Raw genomic sequence first — 10,694 nt, 5'->3', positions numbered from 1 at the left:
GGGTGGAGTGAGTTTTCCCACCTTCAGTTTAGAGCTTACACAGGAGTTCCAACTTCCTAAAATGGGGGAGCCATGATATAAGAGTATCTTCTCAACAGTTGAGCCTTATTAAGGCTAGAAGAGTGACGTGAAGATTATCTTCACAGAGCCATATCAACGGTTAGATAGTTAGATGTGCAGATCATATGCACAGAACTTAAGTGGTGTGAATATTATATTCACACAAGCAAATAACAGAAGCAGCGGGATAGCTAAGGCTGCCAGATGACGCTAATCATTAGCCTAGGTTTAATTGAGCCATATTACGGCTAGAGAGTATCTGGAAGGTACTAGAAGAGGTGGAAGTTTGATAACTGAACCTAGAAGTTGGTCGAAAAGTTTGTTTGATCAACAAGACTTGAGGTTTCCTATTTTAGATAGGATTCCTAGTTTAGATGAGTTTTTTTTTTTTAAACTCATAGCTTTATTTCTTTTCCAGCAAGTTTACACCCATATAAAAGGAGGAGACTTGTAGGCTAGAAAGGGAGAGAAAAACGAGAGAGAGTGCAGCCATAGTTTTGGTTTGTAATAGAGTTTTTCTTTGAAAGCAATAGAAGAATAAGAAGTTAGAAGAATCAATTGTGTTCTTTTCGTTATATTTTGTTATCTTTCTTTGTGTTCTTCTTAACTTCCTATAAAGCAGCACTGACTCTAGGTACCCTTGATCGATTACGTATCAATGGGTCACAGAAAATAACATCATGAATTTCAATAGAAGTAGCACAAGACATAAGCAGTTTGTTTTCATCATTATAGGAGGCACGAGATTAACAATATCATGGTTAATAACATGAGCATAAGTAGTTTAAATGACGAGGGAACCAAGTACACCACGATCTTTTCGTTATCAGCATATATGACTGATACATTGTGTGACCTAATATAGACAGAGACTGTCAAGAAGATAATAACTACAAGGTATACAATTGGTAAAGGTACAAGTCTGAAACCGAACCTAACTATAAGGATCAACTGAAGTGTTTCAATTAATGTACAAGCGCAATTACTTTACTATAACTAAACAATAATTATAATACAGAAATTAAAGTAACAACACACAACAAAAATTTGTTAACGAGGAAACCACAAATGCATAAAAACCGCAAACCTAATCTAGGTTTGAATACTCTCATAATTAAGTCGTTATACAAAGACCGCTATCAACTTCGAATAGTTGAGACCAAATAAACTAACCCTAGTTACCTAGACTTCTCAGTATCCCAACGCCTATAACCAATCTGGCCAATGCACTTGAATCCTAAGATAGAGTCCACTATCTTAATTGCTTCACCTGCTCATGAAGAATTCAAGTACTCAAATCTTTCGGATCTTCTTCCGAAACAATAAATGACTAGTCTGTTTTCAATAACAGCTCTATAAATATGAAGAAGTAAATCAGAGATTATTGTTGAACTAAACAAAGAATCTTTTGTTTTATCTAATAAACTTCTTTGTTCGCTCAGATCAACTAAGATCTAAATTATCGAGATAACCAAATCTAGGTCTACAAACTATCATATTCGGATACTGAAGAATAACACGAAATGGTAGATTGACAATCTACTACGCTAGCAATAAGATGCCTATCAAAAGATAAACAATGTTAAGCCAGATCCCATCCGATCAAATATGTGCGCGAAGTAAATCACAAAGATCAAAAACCAATAAGAAATCTTATTGTCTTCAAATTTCCAATGTCTTCAAAGTACCCGCACATATAAACTTGATTCCAACTTATGATCGATCATGCACAGAATAAAAACATATCTAAAAACAGAATAAACTTGATTACAAGTCTACTGTCATATCTAAAAACATATCTGAACTACCTTTAATCCCTTGATCTAGTTTGAGTGATCTTATATCATAAGAAAAGGTTCTCAGAATAAACAAACAAGGTGTAATCAAGGTTTAACAACTGTTAGTCAATCAAATCAATAATCGAGAACTACATTAACAACACAAATTCTATTTTCCCACTACGGTACTATCTGGACGCTTGTTGATTCCACGATAGTCTTTAAACTAGCATACTTAAGAGATTTGGATTAAATAGGTTACTCTCCTCTCCATTATAGTATTACAAGTAATATTATTAGTCGGCTACAACAGTGACTACAAAATGAAGTGTGTGCTCAGATAAGTTTGTAAGAAGAACAAACTTCACTATTTATAGGCCAATGTAGTTTGGACACCAAGGAATTTCCATAACCGAAAATATTCTCAAGATATGCAATAAGCACCTATTTTTGGTTTTGTCTAATTCCAACAAATATCCAACTGTAATAGCGAAACCCCTCTTGGATGACAACTCAATATTAGTTGGTATACAAGTACATTTTACTAATATATCTTCCACAAATATGTTTTACTTGCTGGAACAATATAACATATAAATCCTAAAATCTTAACAAAAATATTTTAAAACATTTCGGTTTGGGATCTCACATTGAGTATCAAGGAATATCTTTGAGAAATAAAAGATAAGTTTTTACACATGTTCAAATTACTCACGATGTCAACATCTTGAACTTTAGCAAACCCACTTCAAAAATCAAACAAACACTAAAGTATATGTGTTATCATAAATCGGTTTTTCCATGGGATCGGTCGTAATAGATATCCCCAATATGTAGGATCAGTCCTTCTAGAGATCCCCAATACATAGGGATTGGTCCTGCTATATTTTTACAATAGGGATCGGTCCTGTTATAGATATCCAATAGGAACCGGAACACCAATCAATTTGATTTATCTTAATTACGAAACAAGTTTCTTATGTCTACTTCCTGAAATTCATGTAATTAAACATATTTTTCTAGGCATGATATGACGCCCCAAATACTAAACCTGCTTAGCTGATATAATCACAACCTAATTGAAGCATCAAACGTAGTTTACTGATTTTAAGAATCATAATTACGTAAACTGATTCCCAAAACAATCCCATATATTCTGATATTAAATAAGTGAAAATCTCTCGAGTGATATGAATATAATAATGTGTTGTGTTACAGATTAACAAAACAATGCATACATTAAAGATAAACAAAAATCTTCAGTTCACTAAAACCTTAAGTTATGAAAACGGTATATCTTCACGCGCATCATCTCTTCGGATCACTGAAACTGAAGTGTGAACGAGTGAGCACATCATCCCAAAGGGATACCCAGTGGAAACATATAACTTTCAAGTAATCACTAACATGCCTCACAGTTCTAAAAGGTAATAAACTTAAAAGCAGCAGAACAATAGAAGAAAGCAGATAACACCTTTAACACACAACACTAAGCAGAAGATTGCTTCAACTCCTTTCCCCAGATATTGCGTCCATCGTGGCAATATCCATGAAAGATCCACCACCGGATGGATCTACGAGAATTGAATTAAACAATCTAAACATATGTTATCCCAACCCCGTCTCACTCAATGGAGAAGAAGATGCTAGGAATAATTCCAGTCTCAAATGATAGCATGAATCCGGGTACCGTAAGATATTGTCGTGGAATGCGTACACCTCATAAATTCTGATGCCACCATATAAATCTAGAATATAATAATGTTTTGATTACTATGATCTGACCCCGTACAGCAGGTTCACAAAAGGCCAAATCATTACTCGTAGACCGAAGTCCCCAAATAATGACCATCTCCAGTAATGAACCTAGAATTTCTTCCTAAGTCAAGGCCATAGTAACCCAGTCATACTGCTAAGACTGAACAATCAAGTATGATATGCACACGAGTAATTTCCCCAATTAAAATAGTATATATAATATTGCCGACGGATGGCGTACCGGCCTACTAAGATACTATTGCCGACGGATGGCGTACGGCTCTACTTTCATAATAAACAGAAAATTTTAGTGTGAACTACACATTAATTCTCCCCCTTTTTGTCAATATAAATTGGCAAAGGTACGAAAACTAGTGGGATCCTCATGAAATTTTCATAGAGATACTTCATGACCAAAAGAGAATAACATATCAACTTGTTTAGATGCCATCATCTAGTCGAAACTAAATGCATTCATCAAGGAGTTTATAAAGATAGAAGATAACCTCTACAATATTCCACAACCGCACTCCCCACAAAGATTTGGCAATTAAGCACAAGTTCAATTAAGAACTCTCCCCCATAAAATGTCATTCCCGAAAGAACAACAAGAGCGACCTTACTTTCACAAGAAAAGAAGGATTTCTTTGGACATTAACAAATCACATGAAACATGAATTTGTATCCAAAAATCTCAATTGAATTAACCACAAGGAAAATTATCAATTCAATTGGTCATACTCAACATAAGTGAACTTACGGAGCAACACAGTACATACACAAAGATGTGGATCAGTGAAAGATCAATACTGCGGAATAATCAAAGATTCATTCTATTTTTCATCAATATTTGCACAATGACATATAATAGACTTAATCTTTGAAAACAAAAGCTCGTCCTTTCTTCTATCAATATTTGCATAATGACATAAAAGGCTTAACTTTTGTAGTCAAAAGTTCATTTTATCTTTTATCAATACTTTCATATCGACATATAAGAGAGTTAACTTTTGAACAAATATGGGACAGTCAAGGTTCACGGACGTAAACAACATATCCCATAACAATTTGCAATATATAAAACCACAAAGATTAATACTGCAAAAATCATCTTCCAAATAACCTTTAGAATTTAAATAAATAAATCTAAAAACATTGCAAGATGAAAACGTTGGCAATATCTATGCGTACTCACAATAATGGATATTCCAAACCCTAGTTATCCTTCTTAAAAACACAAGAATAAATTCTTGTAAGAAGTTTCCTAGATGTTGAGACCTCTGAAAAATTCGTTATCGTTCTCGAACTCCTTGTCGTCAACAACCATGGGAACATAAGGTTCATGAAGAAATGAGTCAATTCCAACAAACCTTTTGAACTGATGCCGAACCAGGGCCTTCTGAATTTCAAGAGTTCTCAAAATAATAGCCTTTATTTGCTGAATCTCCTTCCTTGTTTCCTTCAACTCTTTAAGAACACCAGAAAACTTCTGAGAATTTGAAGGAACAACTCTTGGCTTCCTCACATTCCTTCTTTTTCATTTCAAAGTTGAAGGTAACGGAGATTTATCTTTTTCCTTCATGATTGATGGCTTAACAATCATGTCAACATCTTTTCCATCAGAAGACATAATGCTTGGAGTATCCATACGAACGGAATTGTGAGAGGAAATCACAAGATAAACTCAACAAGCAGTCTTATGATAAAAAGAGTTTCAAGGGGAGGAAAAAGGAATGTAGGGTTACGGAACATTTAAATACATAAGTTCACGTACGCATAACTCTCAACCCTAAAGAGGGCAGAATTGTCGAGAATAACCCTCTTTTATTGACTAAACAAGGAAGTCCCTTCCAATGTCAATTTAGATATGAAAGCTGGACGAATTCCAAACTTGCAAAGCACAGCAAAGCTAAAAACAGAAAGACAAAACAATCTAAAACAATTCTCTTTTCCTAAAGCCTGAGGTGTGCACAATCTTGTTTCTTTTTATCAGGCACATGAGACAAGATGCACCAACCAACACAATCAAGTTGTGATGGGGTGAACAATAGTCTGTCCATCATAACCTTTTCGAAAGGAATCCATAGAACCCTGTTTCACAGAATGTTTAGACCATAATTTTTCCTCTAGTGATCTAGTCTTTTCTTTGGAAACTAACTTCTTCCAAGAAGAGATGAGTACATACCTCTGATGATTTTTGAACAAGTTTGAAATTGTTTGCTAATCGATTCGTTCTTCGTTGAAGTTTGTTAACATATCTTATTTTTTGTTTGTACTTGAAACACTTTGAAAGTTCATGACCTTTGAGAGAACAATAAGAGCATGTCAACATGGAGGATGATTCAGACGCCCGAGATGTGTAAGCTGCTAGACACATAGTGGAACTTGAAAAATCATAAAAAGAGTTTCCAGTAGAAACAGACAGACCTGTTGGGATTTCTTCTGAAAGAGTATCAAGATTGATGTATGTATTGCTACAATTATCAAAATCAATATTTTCACAAAGAAGTGCAACACTTGACTTTTCGTCTTCATTATAATCATAGTTGTCAGACATTTCATCAAGATTTGCATCCAGACCTTTGTTCCCAGTGTATTTTTTACGATTTCGACACTCATTTGCAAAATGACCAAAACCTTTACACTTAAAACACTGTGGCATATCCTCGTCATCAGTTTCATCAATATCCATGTTTTTAGGAGGAACACGATTATGAGGTTTAACTGATGGCCTAAGGTTTATCTCTGGAGAACCATTTACTTCTTTTCAAAAGAAGATCCCTAAACTTTCTTGTGATCAAGGAGACTGACTTGTCAAGATCGTCATCTGATGAATCTGCCTCAGAAAGATCATCTTCAGAGATGCAAACACTTTTACTTTTGTCAAGTAATTTAGTGTTCTTTTGTGCTTTGAAAGCAACAACCTTTCCGTATTTGGACGTATGCTCATGATCAAAGATCTTTAACTTCCCAACCAGAGTAATTCTGGAAAGAGTTGCAAGGTTATTTCCCTCAACGATGGCATGCTTCTTAGAGTCGTATCTAGATGGCAGCGATCTGAGAATTTTCATCACAATGTCCTTTTCAGGAATAGTCTTACCCAATGCAAAAGATGCATTAACAACTTCAGACACTTTGTGATTAAACTCATCAAATGAATCTTCATCTTTCATACAAAGGTTTTCCCAATCGGAATTTAGGTTTTGAAGCCTAACTTCATTTTCACAGGTATTCCCTTTAAATACGGTTTCTAAGATGTCCCAAGCATCTTTAGACTTTGTGTAAGTAGTCACATGATGCTGGAGCTCTGGGGTAATGGCATGAATGATAGAGTTTAACCCATCATAATTTTGCTTTGTAGCAAGAATATCGACAGCATCATATCTACCAATATCCTTTGGAACTGTTACATTGCCTTCTATAACTTCCGGAGGATTATATCCATTAACCACATAAACCCATGATTGAAAATCACGCGCTTGAATAAAGGCACACATAGCAATTTTCCACCATAAGTAATTTGAGCCATGGAAACTGGTGGTACGTTTATAGAGATAGCACTTCTGTCCATATTCAGATCGCTATAAACACATACTTATGAGGTCTTAACGTGTTTTCCTGCTCTGATACAATTGAAAAAGCAGGGGTACAACAACCACACCCAATATTTTCGTTCGACAATCTGAATAGAAAACTCAAATATACTTTCAAGAGAATCAACTAGACAGTCAGACTCAATCTAGAGAAAACTATATCAAAGAGTTTATATCTCTATCTCTTATATAATCCGCAATCAGAAAATAGGAATTTGCGAGCCCGATTGAATATAAGAGAAATAACTTGAACGGTACCAAAGACCAATGTTCAAGGATAAATCAATTTCAATCAACAACCAAAGGTTGGATTTACCAATTGATCGATTCAACATACATCCTGTGATATTTCAATTATATAACAAAATATAATGCGGAAAAGAAATAACACAAACACCAGAATTTTGCTAACAAGGAAAACCGCAAATGCAGAAAAACCCCGGGACCTAGTCCATCTTTGAACACCACACCGTATTAGTCCGCTACAGACACTAGCCTACTACCGATAAACTTCGAACTAGAATGTAGTTGAGCCCTAATCAATCTCACACTAATCAAGGTAAAGTTGCACTCCTTACGTCTCCGAACCCCAGCAGGATTCTACGCACTTGATTCCCTTAGCTGATCTCACCCATAACCAAGAGTTGCTACGACCCAAAGTCGAAGACTTGATAAACAAATATATCTCACATAGAAAAATCTATTGGAATAGATAAATCTGTCTCCCACAGAAATACCTACGAGTTTTTTTTTTCCGTTTTTTGATAAATCAAGGTGCATAGGAACCAATTGATAAACCGGATTTATATTCCCGAAGAACAGCCTAGTATTATCAATCACCTCACAATAATCTTAATCGTATGGTAGCGAAACAAGATATTGTGGAATCACAAACGATGATACGAAGATGTTTGTGACTACTTTTAATCTTACCTATCGGAGATAAATCTCAAGCAAATATTAGCAAAGATAATACTCAATCACGATAGTAAAACTAAGATCAGAACGCGCAACTACAGAGAAAATAGTTGGGTCTGGCTTCACAATCCCAATGAAGCCTTCAAGTTGTTAACCTACAGGGTTTCGCGAAAAACCTAAGGTTAAAGGAGAATCGACTCTAGTCGCAACTAGTATCACACAGGAGGTGTAGGGATTAGGTTTCCTAGTTGATAAAGTTCTCCTTTATATAGTTTTCAAATTAGGGTTTGCAATCAATATTACCTTGGTAACAAAGCATTCAATATTCACCGTTAGATGAAAACCTGATTAGATTCAAGCTAATAATATCTTTCAACCATTAGATCAAACTTAGCTTGTTATACACAAATGAAACATACCTTCGTTTAGGTTTATGTAACCGTACCTAAATGTGTACACCATGTTGTCTCAACAATAGTTAACCGAGGTTAGCTCTATGAACACTCTCATATAAACCTTATTCATCTTAACCATAACTAGTTCAAATGACTCAAATGAAACTAGTTAAAGAGTTGTTCAGTTACTATATTCTCATAGAAGTATACAAGAACACAATTTAAGCAAAATCGTTTTGATTCACTCGAATCAATTCATGAACATTATAGCCACAGTTTGCAAAGAATGCATTCCTTATTATATAAAAGTATTTGTTCATGTCACAACCGATTTTAGAACTTTAACCACTCGAGTGTGCAAACGGGTACGCATACTTGAATAGCCGGACCAAGTTTGGTTTTCGCCAGTATGCGAACAGGTACGCATACCTCCAAACCCAACAGAATTTTTCGGACATGAACCTTACGCCAGTATGCGTACGGGTGCGCATACTTAGGTTTCCGGACTTCTCAAACAAACAGGTACGCATACGGGTATGCACTATGGTTTCCGGACATGGATCACATATATGCAACAGTGCATAACATGTCTATAATACAATGTTGGTTAAGTGTTCTAAACTCTATTTCAATCATTGAAACTTTCTTAGAGGATGAAAATAGCCGTTTTCACACACTATTAGCATCAAAGAAATTTTTAAGTTATTGAAATAATCATAACGAAACATTCCAAGTCTACACCAAATGATTGTATCACACAAACCATGTAAGATGTTACTCGGCGATTTTCACATGATCATCTTTTGACTTTCGTGAAGAATATAAGATGAACTTGGTTGAAGCAAAAACTTGCCAACACATATTTCGAGAAAAATGTAAGCGAGTTAAACTCAGCTCGAAATCTCAAATGTGCATAATCGAAAACTATAGTAATTTGACTTTTGTCTCAATATAGGAGATAAAGTAGAGATACACTTTCCAAGTGATAGATGAGTTTTAGACTCCACGTACCTTTTGTTGATGAAGTTCCACAAGCTCTCCTTAGTAGTTCTTCGTCTTGAATTGATGAACGTCGTGAAGTCTAATACTCAACTACACAATCTATCTTAGTCCGAGACATCACTATTAGTAGACTAGAAATCAAGACTTGTAGTTTTGATCACTAACATTGACAAACAAGATTGAGATAACAACGCTTGCGAGTTCGACCGAGCAATTCTCTAACACATCTGAGCTACATTCAATATCATCTCCACCTCTAACTGCAATCTCAAACTCATTTCAACATCACTAAGAGGCACCATCGTAACTTCATCACCTTTGCAGAACCTAAACATTCATCTACACTTCAACTCAGACAATACCTTTATCAACATCTCTGGTTCACCACAAATCCATTCTAAGACAAAACTTCATTTTTGCATCAACTCCATTCTGTCAATTTTGCTTTGATCAAACCACAACCAGTTCAACACAATGAACACCAACATAACATTCATCAACACCTGTAATAACAATTCATTCCTAACTCCAAACATTTTCTCTTCACAGTCAACATCTGCTATTTAACTTACTACTCCAACTTCGCAACTTCGCAGAAACAAATCAATCTCCATCTTCTTCTTGTTAAATCTCAACACATCCAATTCAAGTTCAGGGACCCTAAATGTGTAATTTATTAAAACCTAATCTAAGGAACCCAATTAAAACAAACCCATGAAGTAATTCATCAATTCATACTCAATTAATCGTAATAAAAAGAAATTCAATTTAAGAACCCTAATTTACCTTTCTCCAATTCTTCATTAGAAAAGATCCATAACGTCTAATTAACTGGATCCCGTTCCTCAATTAATTAAACTCAATCCTCAATTCTTCTTATACATCACGAAATCAACCTTGAATCAACACCATAAGAAACCCTATTTTTTAATTCTGTCTTACAAACTTAAAAACAATTGCTAATTCTTCACCCTTGCTTTCAACAGTGAAAACCCATCACAAAACTATCAAATCATGAACAATTTCTAACTTCAAAACTCAACGCAGAAACCCTAATTTAATCTTCTCCAATTCGCCAATTCTTTTAAGTTAGAACCTACCACACCACAATCATCACCACCAGCAACCCAACCTTGATCTTTCTACTCTTGATTCGATCTCAAAATCCTCATGCACGACTCACAAATTAT

This window comes from Papaver somniferum, chromosome 7 (assembly GCF_003573695.1).
Source record: "Papaver somniferum cultivar HN1 chromosome 7, ASM357369v1, whole genome shotgun sequence".
NCBI lineage: Eukaryota > Viridiplantae > Streptophyta > Magnoliopsida > Ranunculales > Papaveraceae > Papaver > Papaver somniferum.
This window is presented reverse-complemented; position numbering follows the sequence as displayed.